General features: G+C 39.1%; 1 protein-coding gene across 3 annotated transcripts in view; it reads left to right on the top strand.

Annotated features, from left to right (window-relative positions):
* Window positions 1-24,586, top strand: part of ARHGAP24 (Rho GTPase activating protein 24) — a 362,186-nt gene that overhangs the window by 222,780 nt on the left and 114,820 nt on the right. The window contains exon 1 of one of the 3 annotated variants that reach the window (XM_063309905.1): window positions 2,102-2,250. The exons of the other annotated variants lie outside the window; for them this stretch is intronic. The gene's annotated coding sequence lies outside the window, so the exon portion shown is untranslated. Of the gene's footprint in view, window positions 1-2,101; window positions 2,251-24,586 lie in introns of those variants that run through there. 3 annotated transcript variants of the gene reach the window in all.

Here is a 24,586-nt window from a genome sequence, read left to right as displayed (position 1 = left end):
TTAACAGCCAATCTGTGCACAGACTAGAATGGAATCTGTCTCTCATTCCTTATAATTTGTTGGCTTTATGGTGCTAACAGGTGTTAAAATTCTGTGACTCCACTGAGAATATGTAACACCAAAAAAACAAACCTCCATCTGATGTGCAAATCAGTGAGGAATTATGGAACAAATGCAGGCTTATTTTACATGTGAGAGTCTCTTCATTTCTTTTTTCCAAATGATAAGCTGAGATGCTGCAGGGCCATATGTCAGCCTATGGCACCTTCCATATTTTCAAGCATTCTTAGGGGTCCCCACTCTTTGGAAGAATGCCCACCTGCCCAGACAAAAGTAAGCTGAGGACTTAGAAGACTAGGAGCAACAGTCCAGGGATCTTTGAGGATCAGAAAAAGAAAGGATAAGTTTCATCAGAAAGAAATACCTGGGCAGCATTCTCTGGGCTCAAAAACTAAGCAGGGTTGGACTTAGTATATTAATGGGAGGCCTGTTGGCAAAAACATCCCAGAAGGAGGCAATACCAGTCACCAGTAATGATGCCAAAAACCCCATGGAGACCCTACAAGTTGAGCTTGACTTCAGAACATCTTTGCCTTTCTATCTCCCTAGAAAGTTTAGTTTTGCTTGGTGTCAGAGCTGCCTGGTCCCAAATTTCTCCCCAAATTCTATGAAGCTGCATCAGTTTAGCTTTTGATAAAATCCTGAATTGCACTTTCTCCTGTTGCTTGCTGATAGTTAAATCCTGCGAGAATCAGCCAAAGAGTTGATTTAAGCAAGTGCCTAGCTTAAAAAACAAAACTATTTTTAGTTCTCCCATAAAAACCCCCTGGGGAATGAAAGGAGGCTAGTCTTGCATTGAAATAACAGAGGAAGGTTGCTAAAGAGATCAGTATGTCAATGGCAAACAGTATCAAAACTAAAAACTCTTGACTATATTAATAGTAAAATATTTCTGGTTTGGGATTGTTTTTAAAAGTGAAAAAACAGGAGAAGCCTGTGTCAACAGTAGTAATTATTATGCATTTCTGTAACACCACTAGTATAGTATTCTGGGCTACAGCCACCTTTTCACAAACCCAGACACATGTATTTATATATTGCTTCCCCCCCCCCCTTCTTTTCCTGTAAATTGTACTCTATGTCATATGGACCATAGCTCACCAGACTGTTTTCCCATGGAATACTCACTGAAATGAATTGACCCCATATCCTGTATCTAAATAAGAAATATGAGTATGTTTAGCACACGGCCTTTGCTGGTATCTGATTAAGACTTTCAGGATTTCATTCCATAAATTCCTTTCTACCACCATAAGGTATTACTTCTATCCTTTGTACTTAAAAAAAAAAAAGCAACACCCTTCCTTCTGACATTTTTCTTTAAGATCCCTTTGCAGGCTCTGGGTCAACCATCAACCTAGTACAAGTGGATGAGGATTTTTTAAGGTCTTTGCTTACATATTGGGAGTTTTAGGAAAATTCTGCTGGGGACAGAAAGAGGAAGAAAGAAAGAAAGAAAGAAAGAAAGAAAGAAAGAAAGAAAGAAAGAAAGAAAGAAAGAAAGAAAGAAAGAAAGAAAGAAAGAAAGAAAGAAAGAAAGAAAGTCTTGATCTTTGTGGTTGACCTTTTCTTAGTTTGAGAGCTGAAATTTTCATCCTTCTCTTTTCTTTGTCCCTCTCTTGCTCACATCCAAACATCCAGAGTCTGAAAACAAACGCTGTAGTCTAAAACTTACTTTGTTCTCTGTTTTGTTTATGACTGGAGCTCAGAGAAGGCTGGCTCAGAGTCTGTGCCCCTTTTGGATTCTCTGATTCATTGCTCTTCTGACCTCCGGTTAGTTTCAAGCTGTGATTTATATCGCTTAGTGCCACTTTCAAAGGCAAGTCAGTCCAAAGGATTGGGGAGTGTGTGTGTCTGTGCATCTTTTTCCTGTTTCGATTCTGTTCACCTTGCTCTGTCCTTGTGTTCTTTCCTAACTTCAGCAGCTCTGTGACCGTGTGTGTATGTATGTGAATGTGTATGTGTGTGTCCCTGCAGCACCGGTGTTAGACGGAGAAAAGTTGTTGCCATTCCTGTGTGATGGAGTCATGGGAGAAATTGCAGCGAGCACACAGATAGTAAGAGTGCAAGCCACAAAAAAAGGCTGGCTGGGCTGGGAAGCAGCCCATAGCAACAGGAGGTCTGGCTGGTGAAGCTGGAAGTGTCTACATCTGGAGCTGGATCGTCCCCTTGAGCACTTGTAGGAATAAGGTGAGAGTTCAGACTTGCTTTAGATAAATTTCTTCCTTGTTTCCAACTGCAGGGAGTGGGCAGCAGGAATAAGGCGAGAGCTTACAGTCTCCTTTCTAATCTACATCTAATGCTGCCAGAATCTAAGAAAATGTCTTGCACTTATCTTGGGAGCCTTACTCCTTCCTGATTGGGATCTGGTCCCCGGGTTTAGAGAGTTGTCAGGTGATGAGTTTTGTTTGTTCCTTGTTTTTAAGTGATGGGACTTTTTAGTGAAACTGAATAATCAGGACTGAAAGTAGCTTCTTACAAATTCACCCATGTGCAGCAGAAGTGCCTGTCTTCTGACAATTTTACTTCGGTTATCATTTTGGAGATATTTAGTCTTTCAGATCACACAGTGTTATGATCACACAGTGTTTATGATCTGTGCTTTAACCAAGATCCAAACTTTGGAGAACAACAGGACCTCCTGTCTCTTCTTTCTAAAACCATGATTCTTCCACGATTCCTTGTAAAACTTGAGTCCAATAAATTAAAAGTAAATATAACATTAAAGGTTTAAATAGTCCTTTGGTAATCCAAGTAACAATCTGTTGTTTTGCTGCATTCATGGAAGTAGTCCATGACTCCAGTAAAATCTGAGTCCTGTAAATGAAAACTATATCCAATACACAAGTTTTAAATAGCCTTTTAGTAACCAAATAAAAATCTATTGTTTAACATTATGTGCCTTTGTAAATGTATCCTTTAGTTTCACTAACATGAAAGCTGAGACAAATATGTTCTTTACTGCAATAACAATTCTGGAATAACATATTCCTAGTATTCTTTTTGAATTTATAGTGTAATTTCCTAAACATCAGTACTGCAGATTTGTATGATATTTGTTCCTGGCAAACAGAATGGGCCTAGCAGGGGCCTGAGATCTGTACATGCATACAAACCTCTTACTAAGAGAAAAATTGGACTTTATAACTGGCATAAATTATGCACATTCAAGAAACTTGGGCTGCTTCACAGCTGTTTTGCTTTTGCTGGTGGTTTGGCTTCCCCCACCCAATGTTTAGAATTGTTTCTAATTTTTGTCATGATGTAAGTCAGGAACATTGAAACAGTAAATTAGCAGAGCAGCCAAATAGGTGTGCAAATGCCCAGGGATATAGATCTGGGAGGTATAGGAATATGATAGGAAACATTTTCAAATGAAGGATATTAATCTCCTCTTAGCAACAAATATCCCACATCCAGATAGCCACAGCATCCTATACATCTTCATATTTTCCCCCATTCAGTCTACTAATTTGCTGTTGTATTTTAAATTAGCAATTTGCTTGCAAGCATATTGTTTGCTGGCCTTTGGCCATAATAAAGGATTGGATTGGATTGGATTTGCAAACATGATGGACATTGGATGTGTGGAGAAACAATATGTATATGGGACTGACCTGTGACATATAGAAGTGTCTGTCCATCCAGTGCTTACTGACATATTGCATTCCTATGTAAAGTCCTCAGTCCTTTTAACATTAGATTGAATGGCAATTATTCACATCTATGTGAAAATCTAGACCACAGGAAAGAGCATCAGTTAGGTATGAATTAAAACTACTTTGTGCCACTAAATCAAATTTAATAGTCCAATTTTAAAGTTTAAATTATGCTCATACTATAAGCATGGCAAAGTATTAGAATGTTGTCAAAGATTGACTGGAATGGGTAGTATGAGATAGAGAGATAGAGAGAGATGATGGGTAGGTGATTGACTTGTATTATAGTGACTAGGTGACCAAATTGATTGATTCCAGCCTTCAAAGGCTTCTTGCAAAAAGAAGAAGGAGCAGATTTCTAGACAGCTTTTAATAATTCAATCTAATGTCATTTCACTCAGTCAAGTGCTAAGGATCTTTTTTCTCTCTCTCACTGTGAGTCTTGAAAAAGAGACAGGACCACCATCTCTTCAGTTCTTGCATGAAGCAGGAAATTGGATGCCTTTGCTTTGCCTCTTTTTGAGGCCTCCTCTATCAGTTCAAAAAGCTGGAAGAGATTCCTATGTATGCACAGCAGATGTGTTGAAACCTCTTCTGGCTATTGGAAATGACAGGTCAAGTCTGTGAGGTGACGTGAAGTGCCTTGTCAAAGCAAATTGTGTTACTAATTAAAACAATCACATTGCCTTCATGGTGTGAAGCTGTTTGTTAAGGTGAGTCAAAGCTACTTCATATAGACCTAACAAAAGCCCCCTTCCAGTTGTGTTATACAGCTGGGCAAATGTATCCCTTTCAGATTCTCCAACTCAATTTCAAGGGCAGGTCTCCCTCCTTCAGCACTGATAGTGACATCATGCACACACACTTCAACCATCTTGAAACCCCCATGAAATTCTCTTCTCTTTTGAAATAATGTTTTCTTCAGATTGAATGAGAAATCAAAGAAAAAATGGAGGAGAATTTCTCTGAAATACTGAACAAGGGTCATGCTGGGCTGGTAAGCTGCCGTTGAGCCCTCTGGGAGAACTTGCAGATGTGTCTGAAGTTCTGAGACAATGATCCACCAAATAGAACTAATATAAGTGGCTGGTAGTCTTTAGGACAGCTGTTACCGAAGTTGCCAAAAAGGAAAATGGGAACAGGACAACATTCCTAGTGCCTGGGATTCTGGCTACAGTTCCAGGTAGTAGGAAGATGTAGCTCTGCTCTTTCAGCTTTTCTTGGTTCCCTGATTTTAGATGACTCACACCCTGCCATTATCCAAGCTTAAAAATGTATCTGGAAAATCAATAAAAATGTAAGGAGATGGGAGGTTCTTTGCCTCATTAAAATGCAAACACTGGTCTTCTGGTGCCAAAAGGTCTTCTGGCACAAAATTCAAACACGTCTTCTGGTACCTGGCCCATTCAAAGTATGAACAAATTCCTCTCCATATAGCATAATAAGAGAACTGTAATAACTGACATACAGAGGGATGTTCTTCCTAAACTCAATTCCATCTGGATGTAATATAATAATAATAATAATGTACTATTCCAACCCAATGTCTATACATAATGTATAATTCAATATGTGCAATAAAACAGTAAACTATAATTAATTTAAAAAATTGAAATTATACTGATTTGGGTTAATAGCCATTAAAAAATGTTTCTTGCAAAACCAAAATCATTTGGATTTAATGGTGTTATAAGGAAGGGCTTGTGATGTTCAGCTGTGGCTTGAGTAAAACCTGCCCATTTGTACAGAACACCATCTTTTCTGTTTTCAATAGGAATTCAGTTTTATGAGAATCTGGCCAGAATACTGTCCTTTTCAGAAGGGGTTCTAGGTATTTAATACATGTAGAATTGGACAATCAAGCAGATAGTGAGGGATGTCCTCTGAACTGCCATCCAGATAAAAGCAAATTTGGATATGCAAGATTTTTAGGAAGCAGACAATACACACAGCCAATACCATTTGTTGCCTCCCTAATCTTGTTAATGCTGAAGAAAGGTACAGTAATACATTTCTGTAATATGGCTTCCATTCAAATGTGGTTTTTATTATCGCTTACCTGAGAACTTTGCTGTTCACAATTGAACTTTTAAAAATCAATGTGTATAGATATATTAAATATATTTATAAGATCAAACCAGTCCATCCTCCAGGAAATAAAGCCAGACTGCTCACTTGAGGGAATGATATTCAAGGCAAAACTGAAATACTTTGGCCACACAATGAGAAGACAGGACACCCTGGAGAAGATGCTGATGCTAGGAAGAGTGGAGGGCAAAAGGAAGAGGGGCCGACCAAGGGCAAGGTGGATGGATGATATTCTAGAGGTGACGGACTCGTCCCTGGGGGAGCTGGGGGTGTTGACGACCGACAGGAAGCTCTGGCGTGGGCTGGTCCATGAAGTCACGAAGAGTCGGAAGCGACTGAATGAATAAACAACAAATATCTGTGGCACTGTCAAGATGCTTCAGGAAGGAAGGAAGGGAGGAAGGGAGGGGGATATTCACAGGTATAAATGAGGCCCCTCACTGTCATGAACCAATAAGATAATTTGGTGGAATATATTTCATTTGCTCTAAAAAGCAAAGTTTAGGTAACCAGGAATATACAGGGACTAAAAAGCTATGTAGATCATCTTCCTGTCTTATGCTCTATGCTCTCTTTTTCTGCCTGACCTATCTGTCCTACACCCAGCTTGCCTAAGTCCAATTCTGAAACAATCTTGGACCTGCTCCCAATTATTATGCCTACTTTTGATTGGGGCCAGTTGGCTCTACATATGAAAGAAAGTCCCAGAATGCAATACAGCTTTACTTTATTCCACTGCCTGAGATGGAGTTTGCCCTTAAAGCAACGTATCCACTTTGGCAAATCATGCGAGCATTTGAAAGAGATTCCCATTATATATACTACACTACACAAACATAACCGAAACACTTCAGGAAAATAAAAGCCATAAAAAACAGAGAAGGTTAATTAGAATTGCTACAGCCCAAATGACCCATCCCGTTTTGCATTGCCTAGTTACTGTAAATGTTTTCTGCTTTATTTATATATGCATGAATGATGCTTAGTCCTTAGTTTAAGATTTACTAACCTCAAAGGGCATGTCTGTCCCCTTTCCACTAATAAGAGCTGTTGCTGCTCCACTGCTTCTGCCTTTGTCTGGAGACCAAAAAAGGCTATTCCGTCACTTGTCATGGTTCTGCTTTGTTTTGTGTAGTCTAGGTTAGTTGAGTGAATTTAGAGCATCCAGAGAGGGTGACTTTGGATGGCTAACACTTTCACTCTTTCAAAAGTCAGCTCAGCCTTTTGAATTCCAAATGAAGGAGCAGCTCTGAACCAAGATCTGGGTGGTAACACTTCTATTATTTATTAGCTATGGGATAATCTCCATGGATCCGGAAGGAAGGAAGGAAGGAAGGAAGGAAGGAAGGAAGGAAGGAAGGAAGGAAGGAAGGAAGGAAGGAAGGAAGGAGAAGAAGACTTTGTAGTGAACTACTTAGAGATGTAAAAGCTTTGTTACATTAGTCCACTGCTCATACTGATGTATTGGTCCTTGTGCAGCTGCCTCACACTGTGAAGCTGTAGGACAGAGCAAACACTGTTCTCCTGGAGTAGGAACATATGTTCGTTTGGTTACAAGTTACGGCACAGCGGTAAGAAGGACAGCCTTTTCCAATGTGGGCACCTTCAAAATGTGTGGATTTCAAGTCCCAGAATTCCCCAGCCAGTATGGTCTTTGATGGGAATGCTGGGAGTTGAGGTCCACACATCTGGACAAATCAATCACTGTTGGACGACATCAACAGTGGAAATGTCTGTATAGATGGTTTGCATATAAACAGTCCATAATTCTGTCCCAGCCTTTTAAAAGATTTTTAATAGATTTTCATTTACCAGAGTGGACAGGTCTTCCCACTGTGAATCTCCATGAAATTCTGTCTCTAAAGTATTCACTGAAATTTGTTTTTAAAACATCCCATCCTATCATTCTGAAATAGAACAAAACAAAATATTTTGGAATACGTTTTTTTTTTTTCCTGTGCAAGTCTGTGGGAGAATGAAGTTGTAGTTTTCCAAAACAAGGCATCAAGTCAGATCAAGTTATCTCTGAATCAGTTAAATCAGACCATTCCCAGAGTTCTGGAACTGGGTGGTGTTTCCATACCTTAGGCTAAAACCAGTCTTCTCCAACTTTGAGATGCCGTTCAGATGTTTTGGGATTAGAATTCCCAGGCTTGGAAGAGCCTGGCACCAGATTGAGGGAAAATTCCCTAAAATGTTACTGCTGACATTCAGTTCAGACAAATTCTATAAGGCACCTTCATGCCGAATCATTGTTTCAAATGTTAAGGCTGTTCTAGTTGCTACATTTCTTATCTCTCTGATTCTGGAACACTTTGAATACTTTCATTACATTTCTTCAAATGCAGTATCTCTGCTGCAAGCCACAAGCATCTTAGCAGCATGAGCCTGGAGTTCTTGTTGCAGCTGAGGATTCTGACAATTTCTTCATCCCTTTATCCTGCAAGGTTATATGGGTTTCAACAAAGAAATATTGCATCCCAGGCTGGGAGATTTTTAGTCTTCTACAGTGTTCTTGAATTAACTTTACTGCTATTAGGTATCCTGGGGTCAATAAGTAGAATTTAAAAACAACTTTATTTCTTCCTCTTTTGCATGATACTAATGCCGATTATGACCTGTCAGGTGACTTCATTGCTTGTATCTTCAAAAAGAATTGATGGTAATCAAATGAACTAATCAAATGTCTGTGAAAGATAGAGCGGGGGGCGGGAGGCTTTCTTAGATATCATTCTGATCCCTAAGAAACACTTTTTAATTGTTTATTGTTTTATTATTTATTTTATTATTATTTTGTTATTGGTGCAAAATTCATTGTTGGGTAATGCTTAGTACAGAAGACAAACAAGAGGAAAGGCACCAGTCAAGATATGAAAGGAGAAAAAAGGGAATGGTGTATATGTATTATATTGCAAAATCTAAATCCCAGCATTTCTCCTTATATTCCTAATACTATTCCTTGGGTATAGAATTCCTTTTCCAGAATTTTCAATAGTGGCCATGCTGATGAGGAATTTTAGAAGTCCACACAAATAAAGGGGAAGGTGGTCTTATTAGGGCCAATTAAAATTATGCAGGAGAATGTGCAACTTTTGATTTGTCCAGATTTGTCGTCTTATTCCCATTTTTTTGTAACAAGTAAGTCCACATTTATGCCAGAAGTCTCAGCCATGACATCTGCAGTTCAAAGTCTGTCTGGATGAAACTTGAGTTAGATGTTGATGATGTCACTTAACACCTAGCATTCAGTAACAAAGCAAAATAGTTGCCTTCCACCACTCTGAAAATATAATGGCCATTAATTCCCAATCTACATGTATGGAAGGAAGGGAGGAAGGAAATTAAGATTATAGTTTGCTCTGTGGAGGACTGAATGTACTTGATAGATTAGCTTCGAGCTCAGTGCTTGGATTCTAGCAAAAGTAGGACAGGGAAAAGAAAGAAACAATACCCTTTGCAAGTACTATTTTTAAAAAGGCTGCATAAAGATAACTATACACATTATTCAAATTAATAATGCCAAGATGTCTTGTAATGCTACTTTAGAAACTGCTGTATGTATGTAATTTGGATTTGAAGAAGATGCATGATAAAGTTACATAAAGGCATTCAGTTAGCCACTAGGTGGCAGATGAAATAGAACAGGATTACACTACCTTCAAGCGATGTTCGAACTGTTCAAATTTCTACTTGGGGTAGAAATTAAGTTTTGAAAGACATAATTTAAAAAGTTGCATGATCACTCCCAGCACTCCTTCTGTGGGTCCTTCTGGATGAAGATTCTTTACTTGAAGCAAAAATAGCAATATACTCTGGAGGAAATATATGTTGAAACTCTTGCTCAATTCTTAATTTATGATGAAATCTGCTCTTATAGTTCATGTGATTGAGAATGATCACTGGAAGGTTCTCCACTTCCTTTTAACGCCATTTCTGATATCTGATTTATAGCCATTTATTGTTTAGCATGAGGACCAGTTTGGTGTGTGGTTGAAGTCACTGAGCTAGAAGCTGGGGTCCAATTTTACTTTAGGCATAAAAGTATTTTATACTAGATAGCCCATGCAGATGTCCTGTGTGGGCAATACTGATTAACAACTGCATGTATCATACAGTATTGGAAGGTGGGCAAGTATATGATGCATGAGATTGTGAGTGACATTATTAGGTCCTGGAATGCCTAATGATATATAGGGAGGAGTAAGCAATTGGGCCTGACCACAGATTTCAGTTTCTGCATCTATATCAGTGGAGTATGTTCTGTTGTTAGAAAATAGCTAATGCAAAATTTTATAACTGACCACAAACAAAGTACACCTTTGCCACACAAGACTCTGTAAGAGAAATACCATTCTTCAGGTTATCTTATAGATTTTTGAAGATATGTCTGAGCACTTTTTACTAGGACCTGTATGTGATGAGTGATATTGTGAGGTTTTATGGTTGGTTTTGTAGTGTTTTGTTTACTTCTGAGTCTATCTCATAGTAAATCATTCCTGGATCTGGACATTTTCCAATCAGTATCAGAAAGGAACATGACTAACTTTACTTGCTTGGCAGCTGAGGCCAAGTGAGACTCAGAATTACATTTGGAGGAAGGAGGCAATGGCAAACCACTTCCAACAAACCTTGCCAGGAAAACCATAGTCACCATGAGTCAAAACTGACTCGAAGGCACACACACACACACAAAATCTAGGGATCATTTGCTGAAAAGCTGCAGCCCTCAAGCTCCATTGCTGAGCCTCCCAGAAGCATGTAGCCAGCAATTGTGGGAAGAAGTAAATGGCTTCTTGGTTAATTCCAGGAAGGTCTTCTTACATGCTTACGAATTGTAGAAGGCCTTGTCTCAGCCTTGGAAAGAGTAGAGTGAGCAAAGTGGTGTCATGATATGACTAAGCAGTAGAATAACTTGTGACCGTGATACCACACCTGCACCTTATAATAGATGCTCATGACAACAGCATAGCCAGGTTGTGCTTACTGGACCTGAATTTCTGGTTGAGGGCAACTTGGGTCAGCTTTTTTCAGTGTTGGTACATTGTGGCTTCCTTCAAAATGGAAGAAGACTTAGCTAGAACAGCATCTGGGCATCCCAGGTTTGTCATCCTCCTAGCAAAGCAGAGAAAGTGGCTTTGTCTGAAAGTGCCACTACTGTCAGAGAGTGGAGGCAGTCATGAATTAGTGATGAATGGTCTGACTCAATACAAAACAACTTCCTATGTTCCTTCCTACTAATTTCAGTGAGGCTTATTCAGGACTAATTAATGATACCTCTTGGCATTTTGGAGCTAAAGATGTAAGACTGCATATTTAATTCAGAAGAGGATCCAATACCTTTAAATCAAAGTCTAAACATCACATGCCATGGCTTCATATAAAATGCACCAACTCTGCAGTGTTTGCTTGATAGATTATGGAAAATGGGGTTAAGTGTTAATGTGAGCAATACTGGATATCACCAGACCAGAATGAAAAAGGCAATTAATTTTGTTTTCATGGAGTCTGCTTGCTTGTTGCTTTGATCTCTAGGCTGGTATGAAGTAAAACAAAATGATTGCTTGTCTTCAGATCTTCTTTCTTTAGAAGTGAAACTTGGGTCAGAAGCTAGAAATATTGGGTCAAAGAAACGAAGAAAAGATCCAAAACAAAGAATACACTAAATCATTTTCAATAGATATATAGTAGCTAATACAGACTTATGTGGCAAGATCCATTAAGTGACAGTGATCCATAAACTGGTGGTTTAAAAAAAAAAACTAAGCCTTTTCTTTGATGGGACAAGAAATGTAATGTGGCCCAATAGGGAACCAACAGTAAAATTAATTCGATTATAAAGCTGTTTTTTTTTTTCTTTAGGTAGCCCACAACCATTTTCTCCTTTGGTATGCAGAATTTAGAATGCTCTTACCAGCACATTGATCAGCAAAGAAAATGAAACCTTGGTTTTTACTTGCATAATGTTGGCACTATTCATATGTTATAATTTGGGGCAATCAGGAACTAAACTATATTATTTTTTTCTAAACTGTAGAAGCTTATGGTTGAAGTGTACATGTCACTGGAAGATTTAAAGATGATTTAAAGATGTTTCAGTCCAGTGAGCCTTTTGGATAGAAGTGCCAGATCAATCTGATACATCAAATTGGATAACTTCAAACTGGTCAATGATTCAATTGACTTTGGCACATGTGAAAACACACTTTTTATCAAATCCATGAATCAGATTGATCTGATGATTCAAATTGGCAGATCACCTTGACTTACCTAATCAAATTAATGATGAACAGGATCTTCAGTAAGTCATATACCACTCATGGCTAATGGAAAACTCAAAGAAGCAGCATGTTGTTCATACATTGCAATAAAACACATGGACACACACAATATTTGATTAAATATATTTTGATCATCTACCTGTCCATGGAATTGGGGGTGGGGGAGGTACAGAGAATCTCTCAGATCTTTACCAATGCAGGAATTATGCTCTGCAGTCTGCAAGATGCTTCTACTTTATAAGCCTGAAAGGCAATTCATAGAGGCCTCAATTGTACTACAGGTGTACCAATAGGCAGTGTATTCTTTATTTCTAAATTACTTCAAGATTACTTACAGCCTTCAGGGAAACCTAGTGAGAAACATTAGAATGAATTAACAAACAGTTTTATATCCCCTGTCCAAAAATATTTCAGAATTAAGTTCCCCATGTTTAAAATGCACAGTGTTATGCTTGAAGAGCCAATTCCTTACAGAGGTGCAAACTATGCAATGTTAGACTATGGACTTGATTGTCTTATGAAGATTTGATGCATTCAGTCAACCTTTTCTACCCTTCCAAATCCATTAAGACTACAATTCACAGATATCTCAGCCAGCATGGTCATTGGCCAGCTGAGAATTGTGGGGGCTGTAATCTCAACCAGAGGACACCAGGTCGTAGAAGATAACTTGAGAAGGTAAACCATACCTGCAGCTAGGGTGATCTCACAAGCATTTGCTGTAGTGGTCCTGGATTACTTCTTACTACCTGATCAATCTGTACCTGCTATTAATTATTTTATTTATCCTGGATAATTGTTTAAGAATTCGAGGAGACTTAATAAAATTCACAAGCAGCCTCCCATCCGTTAGCCTCAGCCAGCTTCAAAAACAGGAGACTTTCTCTGATTTTACAAGGAATCTTTCCCCAATCCTAGTTCAATTCATATTTACCAGAGAAGTAATAGCTGGACCTAATATCTGAGCTTTATTCTTTCCTCTTGTGTAACCCATTATGCAAGCAGCCAGGAATGAAATAAACAAACAATAATAGAAAGACTTGTATGAGAATGATTAGAGCTCAGTAAATGAATATGATCTAAAAATTATTCCAAATATTTTAGAATATGCCTGTAATAGTAACAACTGCTATCATAAAAGACCATAATCTCTTTGTGGTTTAGGCTTTGGCCAACTTCTTTAGGAAAGTTGATCCCCACTGTATAGACAGCCGTGACTGAGGATGGCTAATAGTAGAGATCACAAGGCAGGGGATATCTAAAGAATGAATAGTATTCCATAAGGTATGTAGTCTTTCTCCTTATTCCTAGCCTATATGGACAAAAAACATTCCAGGTGGGGTTATGACTGTCTAACACATCTGGAGGATATCAGAGGGTGGAAGGAAGCCATAAGATACTATAGGGGAACCCAGCTTTGGCTTTGTGACCAAACAGCACAAAAAATACAGATTTTTGAAAACACATTTTCTTTTTCCCACCTTTGAGGTGGTTGTTCATTTCTAGCCATGTTATTGGATGTGCTGTTGGCTGAACTCAAGATATGTCGCTTTTAATTATGTTTTCAGTCTTGTCAGCTTTGACATCTTAACTCTACATCTGGACCCCGACAGCAATATTGCAGGGATGAAGCAGAGTGCACCACTATGGAGAATTATTTATGCATTCTCAAATACATCTGCGTGCACGTGCACACACTCACACAACCCTCATATTCTTAACCAAACCAACTATAGGGGAGGCAGCGGCCTTCACTAGTGACAAGAGTGTAAAGCTTGGTTGTGGCATATACCAAGAAACCAATTTATTGCTAAAAAGACAAATGAGTTCTTTAAAAAGTATAGGACAAGAGCTATTGGATATCTTGCAGGATAAGCACTAAATGGATTATAAAGCATTGCTGGTCGATATTTAAGAGATTAATTTTCAGCCTTCTAAATTACAGGTCTTACAACAAGACATACATTAACAGTGCTGTCTTTTGCCCTACAAAATAGAGATTTTTATATGTCTGCATATTATTCCAGAACAGTTGCCTGGCTCAAGGCTAGGAGTCATCATTAAGAAGTGGAATGCCTGGATAAGGTGGTTTTCATTGAGCCATTATTAGGATGATACTCCTCAAATTAGTTTTTCTACTTTTTGTTAGGATAAACACTCAACAGGTATTGCTGCTGCTATCCTCAGCCCCACCCCTCACCCCAGGAGCTCAGCTGAGGCTCAGGCTTGATGATCTGCCCATTCTTAACTCATGGGCCATGTAAAAACAGGTGGCAGACTGGATTTGGCCTGTGGGCCATAGTTTGCCAACCCCTGTTGTAGATTAATATACCTGCCAAAAATACATATTTCAAGAAAAATATGTGTGCAATATTTTTTTTCTTTTCCTGTTCCTTAGAAGGACATTGCAGATTGATGTGGAAACAGGATCAAGCAGGCTTAAGAATATGAATTATATGATGGAAACTGTGTAGGATGCCAGTCTTCAGATAGCATTATTGAAGGTCTGAGTTATCTTATGGATAGTAAATTCTGTGCAAAATGGAATGCCCCTTAGTGATCTGTACTTCACTTGGTGGCAGGTTAAGACTGTATATTAACTGATTGATTTGATCCCTGCCTTGTTTTTTTATTTTTTGTTTTGACCTTAAAGGGCACTGGTGAATTTGTATGGCCACCCATCTTAAATACATGACTGGGTAGCTAAGAAATTGGTTCTCAGGGAAAAACAAAACAAAACACCATAAAACCCTTGTAAACAAAACAAAATGCAGTTAAAATAATCAGATACAGAACCAAGGCAACACATAACATATTCACAATACAGACAGGCATATATTTGGCTCCTCTAACACCCTGACCCTAATGTGTGGGGGGAAAACCAGGACTTCATGACCTTCCAGTAGGCCAAAAGTGTTGAGGCCCTCTAAATCTCAGAGGAAAGACTTTTTTGCTGAAAATGGATAAAAATGAACTGATTTCAGAATCTATTGATTAAAAAGCTTTGTTTAGGGAAAGAAGGGAACTATGATGTGCAATATGGGAGGGTGGAGACAGTAACTGCTATGTTTGTAACTGCTGCAAAGTAGATCAGAAGTTGATTCTGTAGATATCTTTCTTTTTTCTTGTTTTTTAGTTATTCCTCACTTTTACTTTTACCCTTTTATAATTTCTTTCTTTTTCTATTTCTTCTTCTGTGTTGCTGTAGTTTTTTAAATCTTCATAAAATCTTCTTTTAAAAAATTATTCTTAAAAAAATAAACCTCAGAGGAGTGGCTGTTCCCTTGTATGTGGCATAAATAACATACGAGGACTACCTGAGACCTGCCTTTACTCAAAGTTAGCATTCCATTCAATTCTCATTGAATCTTTGCAGATATTCTCATCAAGTTAATGAGGGGGCTGTTGTTGGTCATTTAATCCAGCTACTGCCTGGTGCCCAAAGTCCTTGGCTTAAGCATCGCCATCAAAAATTCATCGAGACATCCAGTGAAAGAGAGCCCAGTATCATTTAGGTTCCACGCTTGAACTGCAAATGCACTCAAGGCATTTCTCCTAATGCTTAGCTGAAATCTATTCATCCCATTTGATCATCTAGAGAAGGCCTGCTGTTCAGTTCAGAGATAATTTCATAATGTATGGAGACTTAGAATTATATATACAGATTAGGATCCTACACATATGATGATATTACATGATTTTAGGGATTATTTCATTGAAATGGAATTGCATGTTGGCTCAACAGGGCTGGCTGAAATAATCATCTTTGTGAGCCATCAACATGAGAGTGCCAGCCCCTCCCACACAAACATTTCACAAATCAATCTACTATGTGTACATAAGGTGAGTGTTGATCCTGGTTACAAGCTGTCGGCCAATGTTCCAGCCCGCCTCAACTTAAAATGAAGGTAATCCAGAGGCATTGTTTGTCTTCAGTGATATAGTCTAGTTTGCATACATAACACAATCATTGGTTGACTATAGGATATCATGATGCTTTCATGCTAGTCATGGGATCTGAGGGGGGCAAGTGAATATTTTCTCTGCCAAAACTTTTGCAGATTTGCTGCTAAAGCCTCAGGGGGAGCTCAGAAATGTTTCCTCCTCCCAATTGTGCTAGTTCAATTTGCTGCCTTTCTTGGTAGCACATAATCTTCAATTTATGTTTGAACTCAACTGGTCTGGGCCCTGATCGATGTGAAGATTTGCTCTGCCATTGACTGAGAAGCTTTAATAAATTCCTTAAGCCTATAAAGTGACCCTTTATCTCTTATCTCTGTCTCTACATCTTTTTTATCTTCTGTGGGATTTGCACTGCTGGCAGTTTAATACATCTGTTGCCTGTGGCTTTAAATAAGGTGCAATGTGCTACAAGCTAGAGAGTACCTCAGAGGCAGGAACTTACACTAACATTACAAGAAACATCCCACTGTAGAGATCTTATGCACTTGCAATTTTGAATGAGGAGTCGTTTTCCCCATGGCAGTTTTGCAGATCCTACAGGAGGCAGAGAGCCTGACCAAACTGCTAATCAGGCCATAGCTACAAGGGATGGAGTGGTGGTGTTGGACCTCCTAAATTTCTTTTTCCACATCCCCAATTTTGTTCTGCCTAAATTATATGGCAAAAGCAGATTGGGAGAAGAAACTGTCTAAAGCTTGATCGTGTATGTGACTGTGATTGGCAGCTGCTGCCAGGACTTCTGTTCTGCCTTTCCTCTTGTTTATAAAATAAACTTGCTCAGGTTTGCTAAATTCACACGAGATGTGGGATCCTTTCTTGGGTTGCTGTGATCTGCTTTACTATGACTCTGAATTGAGTCCCTGGAGAAGAAATTTTAACAGATACGGCCTTTTATCTATGGATGGTATGATGGTGGGGAATGACAGGAAGTTGGGGGTTGAGGCACTAGAGGAAGCACTTAAATGTAATTTTTTGTCTATTTGTGTGCATGTGAGACAGAGACATATTGGCTGGTGTTTCAGGGGATTGAGTCTAGAGGCTAGAAAGCAAAGAATCCAAATCGATTGTGGGCTGTCATCCCCACCTAGCTGGCAAACTCAAGAAGCAAAACCCTTTGATGCTAATCAGGTAAAAACATAATCTGGAATAGTATAAGAGTAAGTTAACTGCCCAGAGTCCCCTGCTGGGAGGAGATGGGTGGGGAGGGAGGGAGGGAGGGAGGGAGGGAGGGAGGAAGGAAGGAAGGAAGGAAGGAAGGAAGGAAGGAAGGAAGGACCGTTCCCAGGCAGTCTTCTGGCAACACAATTAAGGCAGAGCGTCTTTGAACCATTTCCTCCACACACATCTGGACTGCGCTGCCTTTTCTCAGACCAGCTGAACTCCCTCACCTGACCCTCACAGTCTCCTGAACAGCCTCTTGCACCAGGTTTTTTGTTGCAATAATTGGGATTTTCATTTCCTCTTTGGTGTAAGATATGGATACCATAACTGGGTTGCAAATTCCATATGACCAAGAGACGGCAGCAAAGAGATGTATACCATTCTAACTGAGCTACTCTCTGATGCTCATTGGGGTTTTTGCTGCCAAGATACGATAGCTCTATGGTGGTCGGGGTGAGAGGGGAGCCAAGAGTCCAGGCAGCAGAGGGAGCACCTTTAATATAAATCAATCAATCTGGGAGGAGAGGTGGGAGAGGAAGGGGACTTTTGCGTATCTCTTTTGTCATTTTGTGTGGGAGTGGCAAAAAAAGCTAGGTACTTAGCTAAGTCCACAAGGTACTTAGAGGAAGCAAGCAATTTCATGAAAATCAGTTGTATATTTTGGTGGTGAGGAGGAGGAGGACAATTTAAATCATCATCATCATCACCATCATCATCATCATCACCATCATCATCATTATCACCATCATCATCATCATCACCATCATCATCATCTAGTAGGAAGGGGAGCCAGGCAGCAGAGGGAGATTAGTACAGTTTCACTTTTTAATACTGTGGTGTTGATGTTTGTTGTATGTGTCCAGAGAATCCAGTGCAACGGCAGTTGAACATAAATTGCAAGAAAAATGTTTTAATCAAAAATTTAGATTGTTGTCTTAACATATGTCTGCAGGCTGCTTAATATGGTTGAGTTGTCTCCCTGCTCCCCCTTAATTCTTTGGCTAGGTTTAGAGCGAGCTATGGGCCTGCTATTCATACAACCGTTGGTGTGTTCGCTCGTGTGAGAACAGGCAGAGAAAGAGATGGAAAAGTGCTGGCAAAGGGTTTTTTGAGAAATGGAAGCCCTCCTCAGCCTAGGGCTGGCCTAGAAAATTGAAGTAATTGGGCGCCAGCAGAGGCCACTGCTTATCCCTGCGCGTTTCAATGCAATGTATACCTATTTGACCCACTACCACCTTTTTACAAAATATAAAAAAGACATACTGGAGGTCAGTCTTTTGACCTTCACAGATGCCCATGGGAAGCTCTCAAGGAGAAAAAGCACACATTCCTGAACCTTTTTCCCAGACTGAGAATGCCATGTTGATGTCAAAAAAGACAGTATTCATATAAAATCTGGCTATTTGGCATGTAGTCAAATTCAGCACTTGGTCTAGGATGGGGAAAGTTAGGTCAAGTAGCATCTCTTGATTGCTGGGAAATCTCCGGCCCTCATGATGTTGCTGAACAGCAGTTCTCAGAAGCTTTAGCCATCATGGCCAAAACTGAAGAAATTCTAGAACCACAGAAGTTCATTTTATCTCCTGCTCTGAAGAATTTTGGACCAGAAGAAACTTGATAAGATTCAGCAGTGCATTTCTTAAGTGACTGTTCACATAATGAAGATTAATTTCAAGCAATTCAAGAGAAAGTCTTCACCCAGGACAGTTTTGTTCTAAAATATGTGCACTGTCAAGCAGATCTTGCTTATTTCCATTTTTGCATTACATTTAAAAGCCTAGAATACCCCTCTAGGTAAATGTATGCAGTTTTGTAGTAAGATTCCCAATATGTTTATTTCAATCAGTAAGCTTACTACTTGCTCCCTTTTTCAAGAGGCCATGTTTACTGTCATAAGTTATCTCCCTAATGCATGAAAATAAGCCTCTTGTGGGTCATAAAATAAGCTAAATTAAAATGACCCCCCAGAAGAGCTAGAGGGAAAAATAAATATCTCATTTTCAAAACTGTATTAAAGATACAATATTGTCCTAACAGCCAGGAACCACGCTGAGACAAGGAATAGGTCTCTAGTGTTTTATTACTGCTACATAACAGGAAATCCTAACAAACTGAAGAAGCGTGGGAAAAACCCAGACATATAAACCCCAAAGGTTAAGGCGGGCCCGATCTGTGTCTCTTTGAATGGCTACCTAATTCCTCAGTACTACGCATGTGCTTTACAGCCTGGATGGGAGCTATCCTTACTCATGACAAATATCACATAATTAACTTGCATGTCACGTGATAGGTTTCTGATGATTGTTGTGTCGATGGGAAATAGTATTCCATATTATCATCCATTTCAGTTAGAATTATATCTCGTTTTTGGTTGGTAGGTCGAAGCAAGTTTTCTATTTTTTCAGGAGGACCAGCTAATGACATTTTTTAAGCTTCAGTACAGTACTCATATCAAAAAGCATTTTCGAAAACCAGGGTATCTGAAGGAGCAAAATGAAGCTCATGGAAGACAGAAAATAAAAATTAAATTAAAATTTAATTTTAATGTCAAGAGTCCACAATGAGATATATTCTGCACTAGATGGGGAGGGAAAAGCACAGAACTAAGCAGTTCTGTGTGAAGATTTTTTAAATAAAAGCATGAGCAGATAATCAAATACAACCAAAGAGGGTGACTGGTTACTTATTCAAGTTTTAAACAACAAGATGCATGAGATAAATGCAGGGCAAAGGAGTAATTTTATGGAAAATGTGTTAAGGGGTGACAGATATCAGCAGATTGAAGTGCTATGAAAAATAAGCCAGAGGGTGAAAAAAGGCAACATATTGCAAAAGGAAACCTGGGGTTTACAATAATTATTTCTTGGAAAGCAGCTAATATATCCTGGAAGTTTTACCTGTGGCATCTTTTTATCAGAGTATAATATATGACTTATCTAGCTTTGTTTCTAAGGGAAAACAGTGGGTTTGTTCGATACATTAAGAGGGATTTAATGGATAATCATTTGAAATTAAAGTTATATCCTAGAGACTGTCAACAAGGCTACACACAATATTGATGACTTCACTTAAAGACAAGTATCAACTGAGCAGGCAACATTGATGTTGGAAGAGACAAAAACTCCAGGGGCTAAACTATCAGTGAGCTTTTCATGACTAGTCATCAGGAGTTGTTTTAATACTTACTCTTAGTGGAATCAATAGCAAATCCATAGTAATTTGCTGGCCTACTGGAGAACCGGCCTTATGAAATATTTTAGTAGGTAGTTGGTAGCATTTGTCATATTCGTGATAGCCATTAGTACTTCTTCCCATTCATCTTACTTAAGAAATGTTGTAATGGTATTCCGCAACTAAATTAAAACATGAAAAATGCATGTAATTATGGAAAGTGCACTAAAAATATTAATGAAACTAATATGAAATGCTAGGTTTAGAAAATATGTATAAAAATTCTTACAAATTTTACTTTTTTATTTTTTTAAACAGACTGATGCAGAAATGGACAAAGAAATACTAAGATAGGAAAAAATTAAAACAAAGAAAATCTAGAAATTGGGAGATACATCCATTTCTTTCCCAATAAGCATGACTTATAGGGAGAGGTACAGATGTGATTTTTTGAAAATCACACTTCATTAAAAGAGGCTGCTAAGACTCATCATATCATGACAGTCTTCTTGTAATGGATTTTGGTATACATACTGTAGATCATGAAATTATGCACAACAGGAATAGGAGTAAAATGCAAACTGAGGTATAAAAAATGAAGCCATGAAATTAGTATTGGTCATTTATTTAGCTAATGGAAAGGTCTGCCATCTCATATGGATTTAGACTATAGGTACACAGGACAATTGTAGTTATGTAGAATGTGTTTCATTCTGTTCCTCAGCCAGAAAGGCTCTCGCAATGACTTTGATACAATAACTGAATCTGCTGTGCCACACATGAGAGTCTGCAGGTTCGCAAGGGGCAAATAATGAAATGTGTATCATGACATCACGGCCAACTCTACTCCTTAGGTATTTATATGCAGTGCTGCAAGGCAAGGACAAAGGGATGGAGCTTGTGTCATGACATTGCGACATCCATTTTGTCATTTCAGTGTTGTGGTGGTTAGGAATGGATGCCTATAATGACACAGAACTAAAAGAGATGGGGATGGAAGAGAGATGCAGAAAGCCCCCATTCATAAGCTGCGTATAAATTGTTAAATAATGAACAGGTACCACTTCGGTGGGACGCAGTGGCGCTGCGGGTTAAACCGCTGAGCTGCCGATCGGAAGGTCGGCGGTTCGAAACCGCGCAGCGGGGTGAGCTCCCGTTGCTAGTCCCAGCTCCTGCACACCAAGCAGTTCGAAAACATGCAAATGTGAGTAGATTAATTGGTACCGCTTCTGCGGGAAGGTAACGGCGTTCCGTGCAGTCATGCTGGCCACATGACCCGGAAGTGTCCCTAGGGACAACGCCGGCTCCAAGGCTTTGAAACGGAGATGAGCACCGCCCCCTAGAGTCGGACTCGACTGGACTTTACGTCAAGGGAAACCTTTACCTTTACCTTTACCACTTCGGTGGGATGGTAACAGCGTTCCGTGCCTGTCATGCCGGCCACATGACCGCAGATGCGTCTTCGGACAGCGCTGGCTCTTCGGCTAAGAAACAGAGATAAGTGCCACCCCCTAGAGTCCGACCTTTACATTTTAAATATAGATAGAGAGGAGTGGTCTGATGGAGATGGTCTTTCAGCAAAGCGAAAGGAAGGCCTTTGTTTTCTATGGCATCTGTCTCTCTTCTTGAATGCTGAAGCAAAAGACAAAATAGTCAAGGGGACAGTATATGTATATGTGTATTCGAATATTTAGTCCAGGGAACTATAAAGGATGCACAATGGTAGCCAGGCTGCTGTATACTTCCTGCTGTTACAGCATGGAAACAGTGAAACAAACGGCTTCTTTAGGTACAAGCAAATAAAAGGGTAAGGAAAAATATTAGTACATTAGTTGTTGAGTGCCAAAGGGAAAATTCTAATCATTGACAAAGAAAAGGCACAGCTGCTTATGTCCTATTGGTCTTCTCTGGCAAAAAACAACAACAACAACCAAAAACCAATACCAATCCTAAAGGATATATTCCACCAGGAAATTGTAAGGTACAGAATTGAAACTTGAGATTAATGGATAAAGGATGAAGTTTTGGAGTTCCTTGCATATTCATCACAAACCAAATATGATTTAGCAGTGTGGTTCAGCTGCAAAAAAGGCAAATGAAATTTAAGGCTGCATCAACAGAAGTGCAGTGTATATCCCAGGTCACAGGAAGGAGGGTTCCACTTAATTCTCTTTTGGTAAGGTCCCATCTTGAATAGCATGTCTAATTCTGGACGCTATACTTCAAGAAGGATACAGAGGAATTGAACAGGTTTAGAGAACCCCAGTGAGGATAGCCTGAATGATCCCTCCAACTCCATGGCTCTACAAGTATATAAAACTGCCATCAGTAGGAAAGCAGCTGCTGCTATTGCCACAGCTAAGAGTGAGAAGTGACATCACGGCCCCTCATTCCACAAAGCGGACAGGGAGCTCTGAAAGGCTCTTTGTACGCATCCTCTAAGCTGCTAATTTCTTTATCCCCAGCCTAAACAAGTCACAGCAACTCAGTCTTGTGCAGCTTTATGGAATGATTACACCATCACTAATATAAAGACAGAGATGTACTTGCTTAGCCTTTTTTTCAGTAAACAAGGCTTTTGCCAGAATTGGCTTTCTCCAGAATACAAGCACGCACACAGCTGCTTCTCTACTGGCCAGACGGACTCTGAGGATTTTGTTGTCTTTTTTTTTTCTTCATTGCAGACGAAGGATTACTGAACTGTGCATCACAGCATGATGACTGACTCAATGAATTAACCTTTTGCAAAAGTGAATTCCATAGAGTCAAATCCCACAGATGATGGGAGTTTCCTCCCTTCTTAAATAGCTGCATGGGTCAGGGTCAGCGTCAGGGTTAGGGTTAGGGTTAGATTTAGGGGCAACACCTGCTTTTGCTGGTATAAATAAGAAAATAACATCCTAATGAGGTTCCTAAAGCTCTGCATCCATTTCCCATTTGAAGGGCTTCATGGCCAGCATACATGCACCAATGTGGAGATACTTTCAGAACTGCAGTTATAAAATAAGGAATATATTTTATATTCCCAGCATTGAAGAAATCTCTCCCTGGTATTATGGGAACAGATTCTTACTCCATCCCAGCTGAAAGGGCAATATTGCTCACTTTTTTCATCTGAACAAAAAATTCATTTGAAAAAGTTTCATATTAAAAAAGGCAGTGGTTATTTTAAAAGGATATATTTTGGGGAAATGTATATTTAAAAAGCTGCATCAGGGAAATTTGGATATGCAAAGTATCTGTCATAAATGCATATTAATGAGTTATAGGACATTTTGAACCAACATCTCTGTAAGCTATGGAAATTTACAAATAAAAATACCTGGTAGACCGGGATTAAAATGGACATTCAAATGGATCAGATTTATATTGATCCACATAATCATGCTGTCAAAAATCTTCCTTTTCAAAGCTTTGGAAACTTGACTAAGTTAACTTCAAAATTAGTTTTAGTGCCCTCATTAAAATAATAGTAGGTGCTTTAACTAGATGTGGGAGAAGAATCAAAAGGAAGGATTGACTGAGAAGAGCTGAAGCTAGAACAACTGCATTTTTTATGGGCAATGGCAGAATAATGTTAAAAAAACATAAGCTATGCTACATCAGATGAAAAGCTTATCCTGTTTTCTACAGTGGCTGGTCAAATGTTAATAGAAAAGCTGCAGACATTGCACAAAGCTACAGTGTTCTTACACACTACTTTTTAAAAAAATACATGCAGATTCTGTAGCTATGGTTAACAGCTACTTTTTGATATTGTGATATGAAATTGTCTACCCTAATTCTGTGAAGGCATTTAGGCCAATGGCAGTCAGCACCTCCTGAGGCAATGACATTCATATACTAATGAAGCACGGGGCAAACAAGTACCTCATCCTTCTGTTTCTGAGCTTACCACCATCCATTTTATTGAACAATTCAAATAATTTAGTTTTATGACAGCTATACTGTATTTTGCCATTATAGTTCAACTCAGAGCCTATCACAGGCCAGGTAAGAATCAAGATGACATCAGTGAAAATGGGTGATTTTTCTTAATGGGACTTCATCCTAGCCTTTCCTCCTGCTCTCTCCCCAAGCTTGATATGTCTGGTACTGTAGAGAGAGGCAGAGAGAACCAAGGAATGTGAAGGATTTTAATAGATAAAAATAAATAATAAAACAGTTGTGGCAAGAGATTGAGAGGAGGAATCATCTGGAAAGACA

This window comes from Candoia aspera, chromosome 8, assembly GCF_035149785.1.
Source record: "Candoia aspera isolate rCanAsp1 chromosome 8, rCanAsp1.hap2, whole genome shotgun sequence".
In the NCBI taxonomy this organism is placed as follows: domain Eukaryota; kingdom Metazoa; phylum Chordata; class Lepidosauria; order Squamata; family Boidae; genus Candoia; species Candoia aspera.
Note: the sequence above shows the minus strand (reverse complement) of the source record. Positions and strands in the feature narration are given on the sequence as shown.